Raw genomic sequence first — 17,874 nt, forward strand, 5'->3', positions numbered from 1 at the left:
AAATGCTCAGTAACAAAGAAGCACTAAGACTGCAGTGGCCACCTGTTTGCCACCTTCACTGATACCTTCTTCACAGAGGCTCCCTTGCATGTTCCTGGGAGTCACGTCACTGCATTTAAGATAGTCTCTGCCTTGGATTCTTGTGGTGTTACAGGAGAGCTTTCATAAAAGAGGCCAAATGCGAAGAATTTCTCTATGCTAATGATTAGCTTTCTTCTACTCCACCTTTTTAATAGTGGGCTTCTGTACACTCTTTTTATTCTTCATGTGATTTCCTATTTATAAGTCTGATCTTCTGGACACTGTAAGTCCTCTTGCACGCAGAAGCAAATATCTGTGTAAATATCTGTGTCAGGGTGCCATCTGAACATTTATTTACAAACCCTACAGTAGTTAAAGAAATTACATCTCTTGAGCTACTATTAATATTTTATTAGTGCTGTCTGTTCATCTTTGCAGCTTCATCACAAGATATCACATACCTTAAAAAAAACATCCTTGCTGATACCAGTTTAAAAGTGATGTTCTTGTCTTTATGAAATCTCTGTCCGTCTCTGAGGTTATTTTGAATTTTTTGTAATAGCTTGAAGAAATCCCATGCTATCTTAAAAGAGGCTACGTGATCAGGTAAATATCTACGTTGTGGCATACTCTTAGTTGGATTCAGCCAAATTTTAAATCAAATATTCAGCACGCTGATTAAATCAGATAACAGCGCTCCCCTTCTGCTTCCCCTTCTCTTCAGTATCATTGGCTCTGCAAGTGCAGGCATCTCACAGCACATGTGACTCAATAACCTGTACACTGTAGCAAACAAGCAGTGGTATGCAGCATTTTGGCTGCAATACTAGCAGTGAGTGCAATCTGTCACACGTACAGGATAGTTGCTATTTCCCAAGGAGATGTTTGATCTTCCATCTCCTGTTAATGCAGCAGAGTTTAGAAATTGCAGCATTTCAATACTTGCTGTCAAACACATGTAGATCAGGAGATTTCCAACTGCCTAGTTTGTGTCCTGCTCTGGTTTATAAGATAATTCTGGTGGATACAAACTTTGCACAAGGAGATCATTTCATGCATGTATGGAAACAGCATAGCAAGTACAGGAGAGCTCTGAGTATTGTGCAGGAGCTGTTGGGCTGGATTAGGGTTACAGGGTTACACAGCAGGGTTACACAGCAGGGTTACACTGCTGCTGCTAGGGGGAGGAGGGAGGTGGTGGGGAGCTGCTTGCCTGGGGCAGGAGTTAGAGCCCTGGAGCTACTCCTGGGAGCTGCTTAGTAAGTCTCAAGGTGTCATTCAGTTGGTTTGTAATGACTTTTTGTTTGTTTTTATTATAATGGCCCTGGACTGTCAGTGAGGAGGTCATGACAGAGATAGCATTCTCCTACTTAGTTTGTCAGCCAGAACGTCCAGGACTGTGAGATTCTCTCCAGTACTTCATTATATTTTGAATTAGCTTTCAGTGCTTGCCTTGGTAAACACCAAGTATCAAATGTGAGCTTAAGGGGAACCATACATTTAGAAAAATAAAATGAGACTTCAGTATGAGGGGAATGTTGGCAACCTGCTTCAGTTGCTGTTTCTGTAGTAAGAGAAGCACTGTTCCCTTTTTGCCATTAGTTCTCCTGTCTCTTGTGCTAAGAATAGGTTTCTTTTTCTGAAAAGGCAAACCAAGGCTTTGTTGCAAATGGATACCTGTGCGTGTTGTTACTTTTCTGAAGAGTTCTGTGCTGTCAGGAAATGCGCTCAGGCAGTTACAGAATCGCAAAATAAAGAGACTGTCCATATTATCTCTAGACTATTAAAGAAGGAGCAGAACATGTTACCAGGAAAAAAATCCATGAGTTTTTAAGACCGTGATTGTGAGTAGATCTATTGACTCCTATATTTTCTTGCTCTCTTAGCAGGAAGCCTACTGTGCAGCAATTCTTAGATATTCTGGCAAAACAGTCCTATACACCAGTATGCTCCCTAGGGATTCAGTTGTGCCCAGACATGGGGACAAAGGCAGATTGCAAGCATTTCTTTCATTCTTAGCCTGTTTTCTTTATACATTTGTGACTGAAAGGACTGTTGGTTTAGCACTGAGTCTCATGTCCAGAAGCACATTACTGCTGCTTGTTGTGGGGGAAATAGAGGGGGTGCTTTTAGCATCACTGACACTGCTTTGGAGGAGTCTGTAGGGTTAAGCATCAGCTGTATCCATGACTGCGTGGCGTGACTGCTTTGAAAAATAAATGCTCTTTATTAATAGCCCCTCTCAGTGGTTCTGTAACAGTACACGAATAAACAGTGGCAAGCATACAATATAAGTTGAAGGTAAAAAGACAGCAGGAAGAGGAAATCAAAACACTCATCTATCACTTGACAACATAATTGCAGCCATGGCTGATAAACAAGAAACGTTCATTTCACTCAAATCCATACTTCTAAATACCATTGCTCTGTCATTATGTGAGACTGATAAACATTTTCCTTTGTTACCTTCAGTTGATGTGGAAAACTGTGGTTTGTTCTGCTAGCATTTAATAAATATTATGCTAGTAAGCTGAAGTGATGACAGGAGTTTGTTTGTAGAATTTCACCTTTCTCCACCCTCCATGTGGATTTCACAGTCTGGGAATGGCAGAGCTTTTCTTAAAATTACTGTTTCATTACCAGCTTCTTACAATCTAGCTCACAAGCTGGGTTTGCTAATGTAGCATTTTAATAACTAGCTGCAGCTCTGAAAGGTGAAGTGTGGTACAGTGAGATTAGATGTCAATGCAGGTATGGTCGTGGAATGAGAAGTGACGAAACCCCAGGAGGACTTGTGGCTCTGTAAAGCCTTCCAGCACAGAAAGGCAGTTGTGCTGGTAATACCCTGGGCAAATCTGACAACTGTGATCTTCCAAATTACACCTCCAGAGAAGACTGGAAGAAGATTGATTGCCATATAAACCATGGGGGAGCTGACTTGTGTCTTCCAGCTGTCTCCACAACAGCCAGCAGTGGTGAGCCAAGGTGCCTCCCAGTCTGATAACCAACACCTGAGGGGACTGGTGGTCTCATTCATTCCATCAGTGCCATGTTTGTAAGTACATTGCTTGGCTGGAATCAATCTCCTAGTTTATTTCACACCCACATTTCTTGAAATTTCACCTGGAAGCCTCTACACCCTGGGTCTTCTAATAATCAGCTCCTGTGCCCTTCGGTGCACAGCCATTGCTTATTAATTGCATTTTAACGAGCATCTCTCACCTGCAGGGAGCTGCTCTGCACTACAGTATATAACGTAGCACGGTATTGTTTATTGTATTCATACATCACACTTGGTGGCTCTTAGCACCTGTAAATACATGCAAAAATGCTGGCCTTGGTCTTGAGTATTCATTTATTGATTCTGGAGAAAATGTGCAGTTTCTGGTGGAGGCATTTAAGTCAATTATATCTTGTTTCATCCCCCCTGCTATAGGCAGGGACAGCTTCCTGTAGACCAGGCAGCTCAAAGCTCCATCCAGCCTGGCCTTGAAAGCCTCCTTGGAGGGGGCATCCACAGCCTCTCTGAGCAACCTTTTTCAGTATCTCACCACTCTCACAGTAAAGAATTTCTTCTTGATATCTAGTCTAAATCTACCCTCTTCCAGTTTAAAGCCATTTCCCCTCATCCTGTTGCTACCTGCCCTTATAAAAAGTCCCTCCCTAGCTTTCCTGTAGGGCTCCCTGTAATAAATCACACCAGCAAGAGAATGCATTTCCTTTGGTGCAGCTCTGCTGTGCTTGAAGCATGGCAACAAAACAAATCTGTATAAAGCTGGCAGTTCTTTCTGGGGGCTGTAGCAGCATATATGAAGACTGATGTTCTCTGAATTAATGCAGCCTGTTGACCTACTTCATGAAGCACCCAAGCAGGAACTGGAGAGGATAGCTGTATAAATAGCAAGGAACTGCCCTTCTATGTAGCACCAGTTCAGTACCCAGCCCTTCTGTCATTAGGCGACTTGCATGCCTCCCCTCAGTTTAGCTGTGTGTGTGCATGGTATGAGTGTGTCATAGGGGAGAGCATCACAAAAAGTTTTCCAGCAGCATCGATGCCCATGGTGAGACGAGGGCTACTTATGCCCAAATTCTCTCCCTTATTTGTTCTGCTTTCCTCATTCCTATACAATGCCATGTGTAGGTTCCCACCTATGTGGATTGCTGTTGACATTCCATACCAGAATCATTCCTGAGTTTGAATACTGAGGACCTGTGCTATGTTTGTGCTTAGTGACCTCAGTGGCCAATCAGTCATTAATGGAATCAGAACACCCATGTATCTACTGCCTAGGACGCACTGAAATTCACTGTTTGTGAATAATTTGATTTTTTGAATAAATTAATCTCTACTTTCATGGCAGTAAATTTGGACATTAGAACAGAACCCAGAACATGCAGTCAGCTAAGAAAGCAAATGCAGTTTCCAGTGTGAAAGCAGAAAATGGCTTAAGTTATTTTCCGTGATGTGTCTGCTGGAGATGGGACCTTCTGTGCTCTGGTGCATCTCAAATTCCAGGGTGTAAAACCTTCTGGCAAAAGCTGTACATATTGAAGTCAAACCATGGATAAAGCCAGCTTTGGGGGATTTGGGAGGAATGGGCTTAGAAGGCAGATTTTTAGCCAAAAAAAACCTGTTTAAACCAATTTCATATTGCTTGGTTTGTGCTATATAATTTGCTTCACATTTCCCTGGGTGACAGAAGCTTGCAGTCAGCCAAGTTGAGTTTTCATCTGTATTTTCATCTCCTTTCTCATTTCCTTTCTAAGTAGTAGAAAGCCTTAAAAAATGTGTTTTCTGCAGGTGCTCAAAACAATAACCTTGAAGAGGGTCCCCTGACAACCTGCAGCTCTGTTGAAAGGCACTATGATTCATCTTTCACAGGGAAGACACAGTAATTTTGTAAACCTTTCTTTTTTTTATTTCTAGAAGATCAAGATGGAACACCAATGTTGCTGGAGCAGAGGCTTTTGTGCAAGTGGCCTCTTCAAAAGCAATCTTAGACAGATTCTCACCAAATCCTGCAGTAATGTATTATTGCTCCGTGCAGCAACAACGTGTTGTTGCTCGCTCACAGTGTGATGTACGGTTTTGGTGCCTCAGTTTTGTAAAGAATTTGAATGCATTGCTTGGCATTGCACCAAAGATGCATGAGAGCATTTGGCAGCAGGTGATAAGAGGGTTAACTTATGCTGTGCAGTTCAAAAACACTCTGCCTTCCTCTTCCTTTATTTTGCAGGCCTGAAAGTTTATCACTGCATATGGAGCAAGAGTTGGATAGACAAGAAGCAGATTTGATTTATCTTCCCTCATCTTTCATTTCTCTTGATCACAGGTCAACAGAAAACTTCTTTCCCTGGATGCTGCTTAAAGAGAAAAATCAGTCATTTTCTGTGAAATTGACAGTTGATATCTAAACTGCTATTTCACCCCGCTGAGAAGGTGCTGCAAAATGTCGTACCGCTCTTCCTCACCTAACCATGGCCACTGTGCCTGTGGGCTGACTGCATGGCTGCCGGGCCTGTGGGCCGATGGCACGACTGCTGGGCCTACCTGGTGTTGACTGCACCCAACCCTGTTGTGCACGCAGTCTGGAAGGAGTTTTGGGTAGGCTTGGTCCTTCTGTGCCATTGGAGAGCACCTGGTGCAGCAGCTCTTATAGCTGTGTATGCCTGTGTTTGTGTGCTGGTGGGGTGCTCAGTGAAGGCTTATTTATTTCACCAGCTCTGAGCTGGTAGCGCCATTGCTGTTTGCTTGCTTCTGATGAGGAGGCTCAGTGACAGGTTTTCAAGCATCGTCTGTTTACAGTTCAGTGAAACCGCTCCAGTTGGGAAAGCGGTCTGATCCCATCATTCTTTGAAGGGAGAAAAAAAGTCAACAGACTCCTGAAACTTCAGTGGAGACGTGGCAGGAAAGCGCTGGCCCTCTCCCCCACTGTGCAGCCCTCTCTGGCAGATGTTTACCAACGTACTCTGATGCAAACACAGCGCTTGCTCTTGTCTGAAATACATCTATGTCAGAAAAGTAATCAGGCACTGTCATCTGGCCTCATTGCAGGCAGTGTTCTGACTGGTCACCTTCTCCTAATCGCTTAATGAGCTTCATTGCAAATTATTAAAAGTAATTGCTGATTTGCAAGCATAGGGAGATGGTGACAAAACCATTTCATAGTTACCAAACATCGGTGTTAAAATAATTGCTGTTATATAAGTATGTAAGTACTTCGTCTATTAAATCACATTTAAGAAACCTAATGAATTATTAGTGCCCAGCTCTTGGCTTCTGAAGTATTTTTACGACCACAGCCTATACTATATATATATATACTATACTATATGTATATACTATACTATACACACATTTAAGTTTAAGCTGGTAAGCAGAGGCTGCAAGAGGGCACAAGTACATCAACTCTTGGCAAACTGCAAGATTTATCTCCTTTCCCACAGCCTGTGGGATCTGAGTGACACAACAGAGGACAAGCGCTTGGTGAGGTGCTGGAGACAGAGATTGCTCAGAGAGAGGGTTTGGAGGAGAGCTGAGGGCTGGCAGATGAAGGGAGGGCAAGGCTGGAGGGAGATCTGGGAATGAAGATGTCCCACCTCATGGTGAATGTGCTTTAACCCAGCTGATAAGATAAGCAGCCCTTGAAAGGAGAAGTTCAGGCACACAATCTTTAGAAGAAGCATCTGAGTACTGAGTTATTTCCTGAGAGACTGCCTGCTGGCCGCCCGCAGATAGATTTTGATTCCTGGATTAAGGGCAGGAATTGAAGTCAGGCCCTGTCTTCAGTGATTGCTCTCAGCTGTCCTGAGCCATCCGCTGCCCGCTGTAGTGGTGCTGTGCACCTGTGGGGCTGGGATGACTTTGATCAGGGACCATCAGGACACAAGGACCTGTCATTCTGAAGCCCAGGGCCTATGTTGAGGTATCTGCCAGCCTCTATCCCGCTGCCCTCCTCTCATTTGTCTCCATTTGCCTCCCCATGGCAGCGGCTGTCACTCATTTAATGGCAAACTAAATTACCACCAGTGACCTGCCAGCTCTGTCAGGGCCTCACTGCAGCAGACACCAAGACATGGGGAAAGAAGATGCCATGCATGAGGGAGAGGGGAGATGCACAGAAGAAGTTTGGAAGAGGACTGTTCTGCGTCTCATGCATAGCCACAGTTAGCTACAGTGGAATTGTTGATCAGGCCTGGATGTAATGATACCTCTGCTGCTTGGTGTCTGTGGTGTGACAGGACTGTAAAAGTCCCACTCCTGATCCTCTGACAGTTTGCTTGGAATTCAACATGTCTGACAGTGCCTGTGACTGATTACATCTGCAGCTCGCTGGCAGTTTGTACACAGCACAGGAGACATAAACATCTTGACAAAATCCTAAAGGGTGATAATATCCTAGTAACAACTAAGCTTTCTTCTTCTCTCCTCTTTTTCTTCTGTTTTTTTTTTTCCATTGTAACAGCCAGCCAGGGCTGGAGACCCCGACTATCTCTGCTTGTGGAAGTTTGCCAGTTCTGCAAAGAACAGAAGATGTTTGGCTCCTTCATTGCAGAGATCTGGAAAATAGATTTAATTACATTTAGATTTAACCTGCTTTCCTCTCTGCTTCATTCAGTTTTCCTTTCTATTTAAATAGGGAATGACAGGGCAGGATCTGATCATTTTTGCCTTTTGTGGATTAGGGTGGGAGTATTCAAAGGATTATTTAAATCCCACAAGGTTATTTCGTTTACGGATTGGATCCTGTAATATCTAGCTCCAAATTTTACAGGTTCACGTATCAAGTAACCAAATTGCCTGAGTTAACTAAAATCTATCAGGTAGATACAATCTCTAATCTCATGCCTTCTCATTGTGAAGTCATGCTTTTAAAAAAATTCCTAGGAATGGAAATGTACATTTTTGTATTTTCTGCTGCAAAGCCCAACCCAAGGGAAGTCCTGTGGGATGAGTGTATCTGAGTGTGCTGACTCCACAGTGACAACAGCTTAGAGGGAAGGGGGGGGACAAGATTTACTAAGAAGGCTCAACACCTACATGTGGCTGTAGGGCATGGCGTGTGCCAGGCTGCCGGACCACGTGTGCTTCCCTTTTGGGAACTCAACTAAGCTGATGCTGAGTGCCTTGGTGAAGTCTCCGCCCTAAATGACATTAATTATGTCCCAAGAAGGGCACATGCAACAGGGAATTGGAGTTAGGGGAAAATATGCAACTCTGAAAAAGTTTTGTTTGTACCCAGGAAAATTACCAAACTCTAATGTTAAATAATTCAGTGCTTTCCTACCTTCCTTCAGTAATTCCTGTCATGAAGTTGCATGCAGTAGCTGCAAAGTGCTGTAGGCTATGATATTAAATTGAACTCAGGGATCAGGTGTTAGGGTTTTCAGTGAGTTCATCCATCTGTAAACCAGCCAGCCCTTTATGAGAAAGAAAGAGAAAACTATCTTGCTGATCATTTATCCCTAACAAAAGTACGGAGACCTGTGTGCATCCTTTGCATGGACAAATGCGGTACGGCTCTCCTTTGTGTGCTGAGCAGATGTAGCACAGGTTTCGGATGAGTTGCAGTGGCACAGACTGCAAAGCAACAAAGCCAAGCAAGTCCTCGGGGACCTGCAATCAGCATTCAGAAAACCAGAGCCAAGCTATTCTTCAGTGTGAAAAATTTCAGGTCATCTGATGACAGCACGTGCACCACTAATTGTGGTGGGAGGAAACTAAATGCTCATTGGAAATTTTTCCTCACCTTCATTTTCCCCTTCAGGATTGGCTGTGTCTTGCCCAGCTGAAGCTTATGATGATGCAGGTGGGAAATGAAGGAGCTGGTATTGACTGTATGCTGTGCCTGTAGTGAAGTTGCTGCCAGGTATTGACTTCATAAGGAGCTTAGAGCTATTTCCCACAGCCCATGGAGGGCTTCCACTGCCCCACAGCTTGTCTTGAGGGCTACCAACAGGTTACTAGAAGCCAATCATGTTTACTACATTTATTGAACAGGCAGAAGGCAACCAGGACACTTCAGCTGGTCCAGGAGCAGCAGCTCATGGTCTAACATGGAGGCTTAGGGCTCCCTGTGAGCAGGGGAAGACTCAATCTGCACTACTGTGCTAAGGGTTTCTGTAGGGGTCTGTGTTCATGCCTTGGACTGCGCATTCCTTCCGCAGAGCAGCAGCAATGTTGCCTCTTACAGAAAGAAGACCTGGTTGGTTTTTTCTGATACCTCAGCAAAACCACATACTGGAGCTTTTAGAAACTCAGAGGAGGAGATTTGAGCCTTGAAATGAACCAGAAAACAAATGTAAGTTTATTATTTTATGTTGTTATAAAAGGAAACCTTTTGCTGCTTTTTGATGTCTTTCACTATAATTATTCTCATGTTCACACAGACCTTGTGAAATCCAGGCAGCATATGAAGGATCTTGTTAAACGCAAGTTGCATCCAACCCTAGTTCCCCATTAGCATTCATGCCAGGGCAATGAGAGAGGAGGAGACAAGCTCCATTTGCAACTTTTATTATCACAAGAAATTCACCCCTTTTTATTTTGGGTTGACCACATTTTTTCCTACAATGCTACAAGTGTCACTGTCTAATTAAGATGCATAGAGCAAGGTGGAGAAGGTGGGCCCATGCTTTCAAACGTTTGCTTTACATATGGTTTTATAGGAGCTTCCCTTGCAGAAGAGACGATACCTTCTGGAAGAGAATGCTCTGAGGGATTTGAGCCATGCAGATGATGGGAAGGCAACTTCGGTGCCTTGGCAGCTTGGTACTCAGCTTGCATTTGTGGGGCTCAGTGAACACCGCCCTGAATTGTCCGTATTTTAAGTATATGCCAGCAACTTGATATTGTTGGCTAGGAAATGACCAAGAAGAAATTGATAAAAGACTGTTCTGCTCTTTGTTCAGAAGGGATAAGGACTTCTTTTTAATGAAACATGATCTACCTTGCTGTGCATTTCATACTGCCAGCACAGCTATCTCACGCCTCCTGACTGTAGCTATAGTTTAATCACGAGATGTGTTTCATGCTGGAGCAAGCCATGCAGCTATAATCATGTTTTCATACAAAAACTCTATCTGAGCTGTCTTTGCTTTTGCCAGAAATCCTTAGCTATGCTAGTGGACCTGCTCATTTCAGTGGGCTCTCCCTGCAGTTCACTGGCCCGTCCTGAGCCCAGCTCTGGCAGGCTGCGTGCCACCCATCAAGTGCCACCCTGTTGCACTGCACACTGTGGGGCTGGACAACAAAGTCTGGGATCCATGAATTGTCTTAGGATGTTGCAAATTGAATCCAGCCTTAGTCTATAAGCATTGTCCTAGCTCTAGTCATGCCTCCAAGTGAAGATGCTCCATGGTTGAGTTTCTAGTCCCAGGCGTTCTCTGAATCTCCAGTGAAGGGTAAGCTGGTTTTGTCACACCAGTCCCCTTCAAAACCAGAAATACGATTTCACCCTCTCTTAATAGATGACTTTGATTCAACATATGGAGACTAGAGATTCAGCCTTTCTGATTTCCACCTGTGGTGGATAAAACTGGCTGTGAATTATTTATAGCATCAATCTGAGCCCTTTTTTTTTTTTTTCCTTTTAAACTCGTGAATTAAGCAGAGTTCAAATGAGTGTCTGAGAGAGAGGAGGTGGGAGGCTTTAAAGAGGTGAAAATAACAGGAAGACAGCTGCTGCGTGTTGGCTCGATCAGTGTGGTTCAGCACCCTGTGTCGATCTGGGGACGGACTGCCTCGCATTAATCAGAATATGGTTAATATTAAAAAAGCAGAGGAACTCTTCTGACTGGTGCTGGGTTTGCATTAATTCTGCCATTTAGCTTTCTCCGCAGGCTCATCAAAAATAGAAAGAGCCATTGTTATGATGATTGCTGGGTTTCTTTTCAGAGCAGCGGAAGAGGGGAAACGAGACACAATTTAGGCTTTACAATTTGGAGATGCAGGGAGAGAAGTCCGAACAGTTGCTTTGCCTGCTATTACAGCGAACGCTTTCAACCTCTCTGCAGAAGCCCATCCTGCCAAGCGGGGGGGCCCTGGCAAGTGCTGAGCTCCTCTCCTCCAGCTCCTCTGCAGAATGAATGCAGCCTCAGTGTGGGGCTGCAGCAACCCAGCAGGGCTCTGGATGAAAGGTCCCATAGCTCAACCAAGGACCATCACCCACCTGTCCCCCTGCAGAACACCAGATGGCTTTGTCCAGGGGGGCACTGGTTCCTCCAGAAAACCTCTGCTGAACTCTGCAGACTGCAGGTTTCTTCCTGTCTGAGCTATAAGCACTTAGGGGTAGGTACGGTTTTGTGCTCAGATGCCTGTAAGAGCCCTCTGTGAGTTGGTTGCTCTGTGAGTAGCAATAGCAGTTGGCTCACACTGAGAAACTTACGCAGTACAAGGTCATGCAAGAAGATATCCCCCCTGCTGAGTGCAGGGGAAGGATCTGGAAGGGGGTCCTGGCTCCCCAGACAAAGTTCTGAGGGACTGAGGGATTGCTCTGCGTGTGGAACCTATGAAGGACCTTCATGGATCCAAGCTGCCATTTCAGGTGGCCTGCCACAGGCCCATTATCACAGGAGTCTTTTCTATTACTGTGCTTAATTTCTTTAACCAGAAGAAGCAAACACACTCTACATTTTTCCCTCTGATTTGGTTAGTGAGTGATGTGTTCACTTTCTTTTTTTCTCATTACTAACTGAAGAACCTCGCATCCTTTTTTTTTTTTATAAAAAAATAAAAAAAATTAAAAAAAAAATTAAATAATAAATTTAAATAATAAGCAGTTAACAGGTAACTTACTTCAGGTGTTCTGAGGACACAGCTGTGTCACACTGCAACAAATCAGCTGTCTTGTACAATCTTGGTAAATGGACAGAAGCAAAGCCTTCAGCCTGTAATCACTTATGGAGATATCCAGAATATATTCAGGTATTCAGATGATTAAGCTAGCAGTTTTTGTCTGCTCTACATTTTCAAACAACAGAAAAGCTGCTAATACTTTCAAGAAAGATAACTATTTAACTAACATCCAATACAATACCATAGCAAGTAATAAGCTTTACGTGCCCTTCTGATGCTGGGGACACAGGCATGGTGCAGGATTGGCCACAGTCGTGCACAGATCCCACCTGTGGTGAGGTCTGACAGCTCTGTGTCCATTTGCACTCTTATGGAGCCTTGCTTGCCATGCAGATTTATTGGTCAGGTCTGAGATGGAGAATCTGAAGGCTCCCTTGGGGAATATGTAATAATATTCTTCACATATTAATAAATCTATAATTCCTAGGAAGAGCACTTCAAATACCTACTAGGATTAAGCAGCAGTTGCACAGTGTTTATGATACAGAGGCATACTACTGGACTGGCTGTAGTGTGGATTTGGATAAGGTAGGATTGCATGCAAACATTCAGCTTGCAGAGTATTACAGCAGCCCATTACTTGTTTGGGACAAATGGTCTCCCCTGTAACTGCGGTGCACTTCAGCATTTTGGTCATGGACAACCAGCAGCTCCTGCCCAGGCTCTGTAGAGGAGCTAGGCAAACCCCACATGAAAAACTGGTAATAAACTGGCTGTGTTCAACACGTAATACTGAAAACATTTTTACTGCATTTAACAGTAGGAAATTGCACTGCGGAGATCTTTCTTAGCAGGCTTTTTTGTTTTGTTTTTGTTTTCTCAGTTACTTTTGTCATTGACAATAAATGCTCTGCTTAATTATAGTTATTCCTTGTGCTTTCAAAGATTTTGTCCTTTCCCCTGCTTCCATCTCCTGTGGAGAAACATCTCAAGACATCTCAGAACTGTGCCAAACGCTCTGTGGGATCCTTGCAAGATTTTTGCTAGGCTCCTTAGGGCAAGAGTAGGGTATCAAAATCTATCTCAAAATAAGCAACTACCAGCCCCATGTACTACAAATGCCTTAAAACCATACATGACTTCAGTAGAGGATTCTGGGCACGGCTATGTCATGGGAGGGAGCATGGAGATTTCTCTGCTGTGCTACAAAGCCTCTGCTCTATGTGGTGTTCCCTTGAGTTTCAGCTGTGCTGAACTGTTTGGTGTGAGAATTGACTCTACCACACCTTCAGTGGCAGCTCAAGCTAACTTGTGATCAAAGCTGAAATTCGGGGCATCTTGTGACATTTGGAAAGGACATAGTGAAAACTCTAAATGTTATTGGGTCATGGAGAAAGGATGCGGTTGGTGTTGGTGCACACACAGCACATAAAGAGCTTGGGTGCTTCTAAATACACTTGTGCCCTCTTTTTTCTTTTTTTATGAACAGCGTTCGATCCCAGTATTGTAGAGGCAGCTGGGAAACTGTGGAGGAAGAAGAGCTATAAAGAGCCCTTTCCAACAGCCCTGTTCCAGGAACCCTCCCACTCAGGTCAGAAGCTGAGAGAAATTACTTTCCTGAAGAGGGTCAACTGAGGGGCACAAACCCATCCCTGTGGCTCCCAGCGTGAAGGGTTGTCCTTAAGTAGCCTTGTTGTGTAGGGCTGTGCCTAAAGAGTCATATTAACCCATAAGAATTTTCTGAAGATAACAGTGTTGGTATTTTCATGCATTTGTTAACCAAATAATGGATTTTCATGGTTAGGATGTTCTTTTGCAGACTATTAAGCTTTCCCTCCCATATACTTAAAAGACACTGTTTTTTCATTAAATGTGATTTCTTTTTTTTCTCCAAGGGCTTGAAATCACTTTGTTTCTGGAAGTTTTTAACTTCAACTGGTTAGTTTTCCTTCACATCTTTTTTCATTATGACTGCCTTTAAAAAACACTGATCATTGTATGTCTCTTTTATGCTCTTGGCTTTTATTAGTGTGACCAGTAATGGAACTGGTTCCAACCATAGTGACTCTGCTTTCACAGTCAGCCATATTGGTCAGTGGATGCCTTTCCCTCCCACAGAGAAAAGCTAATTGTTGGTCTAAATTTACTGCAGCAAATCAAAAAAAATTTATCTTACAGCCATTGGTGCCTTTCCATCAGTAAAGTCAGTAAGAACTCTTTCTCACGCCTTCGGCTTCTGGTTTGGACCATTATAAGGAAAGGGGATTGTTAGAAAAAAGTAAGTATTTTTGTGTTCTTATTCTAACAGACTTTCTGGACATGATCTTTGGTGGTTACAAAACTAGTTCCAAGGATATCAGTTGCAAATGAATGCCAGTCCCCAAATTCACAGGATTGTGGTTGTTTGTTTCTATTTTATTTTTATTTTTTTACTTTGCATTATACTATATTTATCAAGGCAAGGTTTTTTTCACCTTAGAGTGCAATCACACTCCCACTTTAACTCTGCTTGGATCAGCAGCACTTCTTGTGGAAGTGACCCAGCTGTACAGACAGCCCCATAAAGATGGAAAGAGGCTGCAGGAAGAAAAAGTGACAGAGAAGGATGTTGTCCCCAGCCAGCAGGGCAGCCAGCTGGTTGCACTCAGCCACATAATATGGTACAGTGATTTTCACCAGCTGATGATAACTATGGAGAAACAAAGCCCTCATAACCCCCATACCTTTGTGCCTGTGTTTGGTCTAGAATATCTGCATAACGATACAAGTCTGGTTGGTTTCATCATGCTCAAGGTTCAGTTGTAATCTGGCTTAATAAAGAAGCTCAATTCTCATCAAAAGGGGTAAAGCTATTCCCAGCAGTGTCCCAAAGACCCCAAACCATATGAAATAAATGAAGGCAAATTGGGGCAGAAATCCACTGTGACTGCTGGGGCTGTAAGCTAGGGCAGCACTATTGGCAGCTCTGTGCTGTAGCCAGGCTTGGCCCAGGCAAGACCAGGGGACGCGTCTAGCATGAGCCCTTGTACTTATCAGGCAGGTGAGAGCATGGAGCCTGTACAAAATAACGGGGTTGGCATCACTCACCAGCCTGGGACAGGGCCTTAAAAGAAACAGAGACATTACAGGAAGAGCTCAAAAGTTTCCTGGAGAGTGCTGAGATTTAACCAATCCTTTCTAGGCATCCCTTTTCAGGAAACCCAGCTGGGAAGCCCACCTGCCTTATCTGGGCCATTGTGATAAGACAGTGAACCACATTAGAGTGCCTCCCTACCGTGGGCTGTGCTCAGTGGGGTCCTCTGTGAGCCCATTGATGTGCTGGGGAATCAAAGGGTGAGACACAAAGAATAAGCACAAGTCATGCATATGAATATGCACAAGCATAGACGGTAACCTTTCTTCCTCTGATTGCCCGAGCAATAAGTGCTTGTGATATCAATACTTGATGAGAAAGAACTATGCACAATTTCCAAGTCCTGCTTTGGAATTGCAGGTGGAGGAAGAGTTAATTACTTTAGTTTACATTAGTTTAAGTAAGTACGAAGCTCATACACTCAAGTTTTATGAAGTTACAGCAGCTGCAGTGAGCGAACAGCAGGATAAGCAATTACATCTGCAGAGTGGTTTCTAGGTATAAAACATGAACAATACATGAATTAGTTGCTTGGCCACTCTTTGTGCATATTCTGCTTCATTTAAAGTAGCGTATAGATGAATATGTGTTTATATGTACACCTACATTTATGTCCACTTGTTTTATACACTTTACATACATGTGTATATATTTCTATCTGTGTGTACATAAGGACTGTTCCAAAAGTAATGCCCCCAATTTTATGATGTTGGCCTGTGACAATAGAGACACATGTTGGTGGTATGGCAGTAGAGTTGAACCTTTTTTATCCAGTATCCCATTACATTTTCTTGCCATGTGTGTGGGAACTGCTGAATCACAGCCTGAACCTCTGATTGACCACCTGAGGTGTGCAATGAGTCAGCCCTAGGAGCACAGGTGAAGGCAATTCTCCTGTGCTATCAGAAGGGGTGGAGCCAGGCTGCACCTCTCCTAGACCCCATTTAAGAGCTGGCTACCCCTGGGGCAGGATCTCTTCTGGAGATTGCTCCTCTTGGAGTCTTTTCAGGGACCCAGGATAAGGGTAAGTTTTCCATCTATTTTTCTTTAGAGTGATAACCTGCTTAGCCTAACTTTCCTGTATATTTCTTAATTATGATATCTGTATGTTCATTGATTATACACCACAGAGGCAGTAGAGGGGCAGTCTGACTAAGTGGTTTCTGACATGGAAGAGCATCTGAAGCAAAGCTGTGTCATTGAATTCCTCTGTGTAGAAAAGTGTCCCTGCTGGCATTCAGCAATGCTTGCTGAAGGTTTATGGAGACCAACAAGCAGATGTATGTGAGCATAGTGAGGCGGTGGGTGGTACAGCAGCAATGGTGGTGACAGTGGGTCACCCTAACTGGTGCAGATTTTGATGAGTACAGCATGCAGGTTCTTGTTTATTGCTGGCATAAATGCCTAGCTAATGGTGGTGACTTGAAAATAGGGTTTAGTCGCTGAGAATTTGTTCTATCAACTAGTGGTTTGTGCTCTCTGTATTTGTTGTAGTTTCTGTGGAAATAAATAGGAGGCATCACTTTCGGAGTGACCTACATATAACATTTATACACGTATATCTAGATAGTTGCACATACACAAAAGCGGTTTAACACAAAAGGCTGCTTTAACACTGAAAGCTATTTTTAGCTGAGTAAATAAGAAGCTGAAATGTTTCTAGAGTTTGAGCTTCTGCCAGCTGTTAAGATCTAGCCAAAAATAAGAGGGGTTTGTGTGGGATTTTGAGACTAGATTAATTAACGTCATATTTTAACTTTCCAATGATGTCTGATTTAGGTTCATTTTTGCATTCCTCTACATTCCAGGTGATACAGCAAGGTAAAGCTTCCAGGTGTTTTCAGCAGGGAGAGCAAAGCCTGGAGCACTTTGTGCAGCTCCGATTGCTGTCTTAAAAATGCAGTTCAGAGGATGCAGGTGCAAACAGGCCAAGAGGACAGGCAGAGGGATAGGGGATGTGCCATGGAGGAGAAGAAAGGCCCTTTTACTAAGGAGGTATGCTTGTTTTCAATGCCAGGTGGGGGAAAAAAAAAAACCACCAGGAGATAAACACAGTTTTAAGAGGGTCAGAGATAAAGTTTACCCTGATGCAGATTTGAGCAATAAAGGCTAAAGTAATTATTAAATTTCACACAGAATTTTATCAGCCTGTAAAGCTGGCCCAGATATGTGTCATGACTACCAGACCTGTGCAGTCTCTTCCCAGCCTGCTGTCCCAGCTACTTTATTTGTGCTATATTCTGATGGGGATTTAGCATTTGAACACAGTTAAGAAGCTGACAGGGAGGTGGCAGCATACAGAGGAGAAGAAATCAAACTGCAGAGCCTGGCACTCATGAGGCTCTCCTGGGAATGGAAGCATCCTGAGATCATGTCAGCTCCGACTGACTGCATGGATGTGCATTATTTATCCAACCAAAGAGGATGTTTCCTTTTACAGCAGTGAGCTACATCTGCAGCCTCTGCATGGGAAGATCATGCTCCTTTAAAATGAGGCATTTGATTTGTTTAAACATGTCTGGACAAGGATTGAAAGTGCACATCGGGGGGAAGCCTCCCAGCTCTGACCTCCCAGAGAGGCCAAGGAGTTGAAAACACATGAGCAGCACTGCTCCTCCGGGCAGCACATCCAGCCACTGCCCCATATCAGCACCTGTTCAAACTGAGGAGCAGTGCCAGGATCTGCCCTGGTGGTTGTCACAGCTGGAAGCTGCTACCAGGCACAAACACACACTCACATGTGCTGAGTTTATATTAGAAATCATATGCTGCAATTAGCAGATCCTCTGGGATCCCTTTAGAAAGAGTTTCAAAAATAAGCATCCACCAATAAGGAGGTGTTTTCCAATAAAATATTCTCCTAACAGCATTGTTCTTGAGTAATGTGCTGTGAAGAAGCAGACACAGAGCGAATAGCTAGAGC

The sequence above is a fragment of the Lagopus leucura genome, unplaced genomic scaffold, assembly GCF_019238085.1.
Source record: "Lagopus leucura isolate 7727_CA_CO unplaced genomic scaffold, USGS_WTPT01 Super-Scaffold_100157, whole genome shotgun sequence".
In the NCBI taxonomy this organism is placed as follows: domain Eukaryota; kingdom Metazoa; phylum Chordata; class Aves; order Galliformes; family Phasianidae; genus Lagopus; species Lagopus leucura.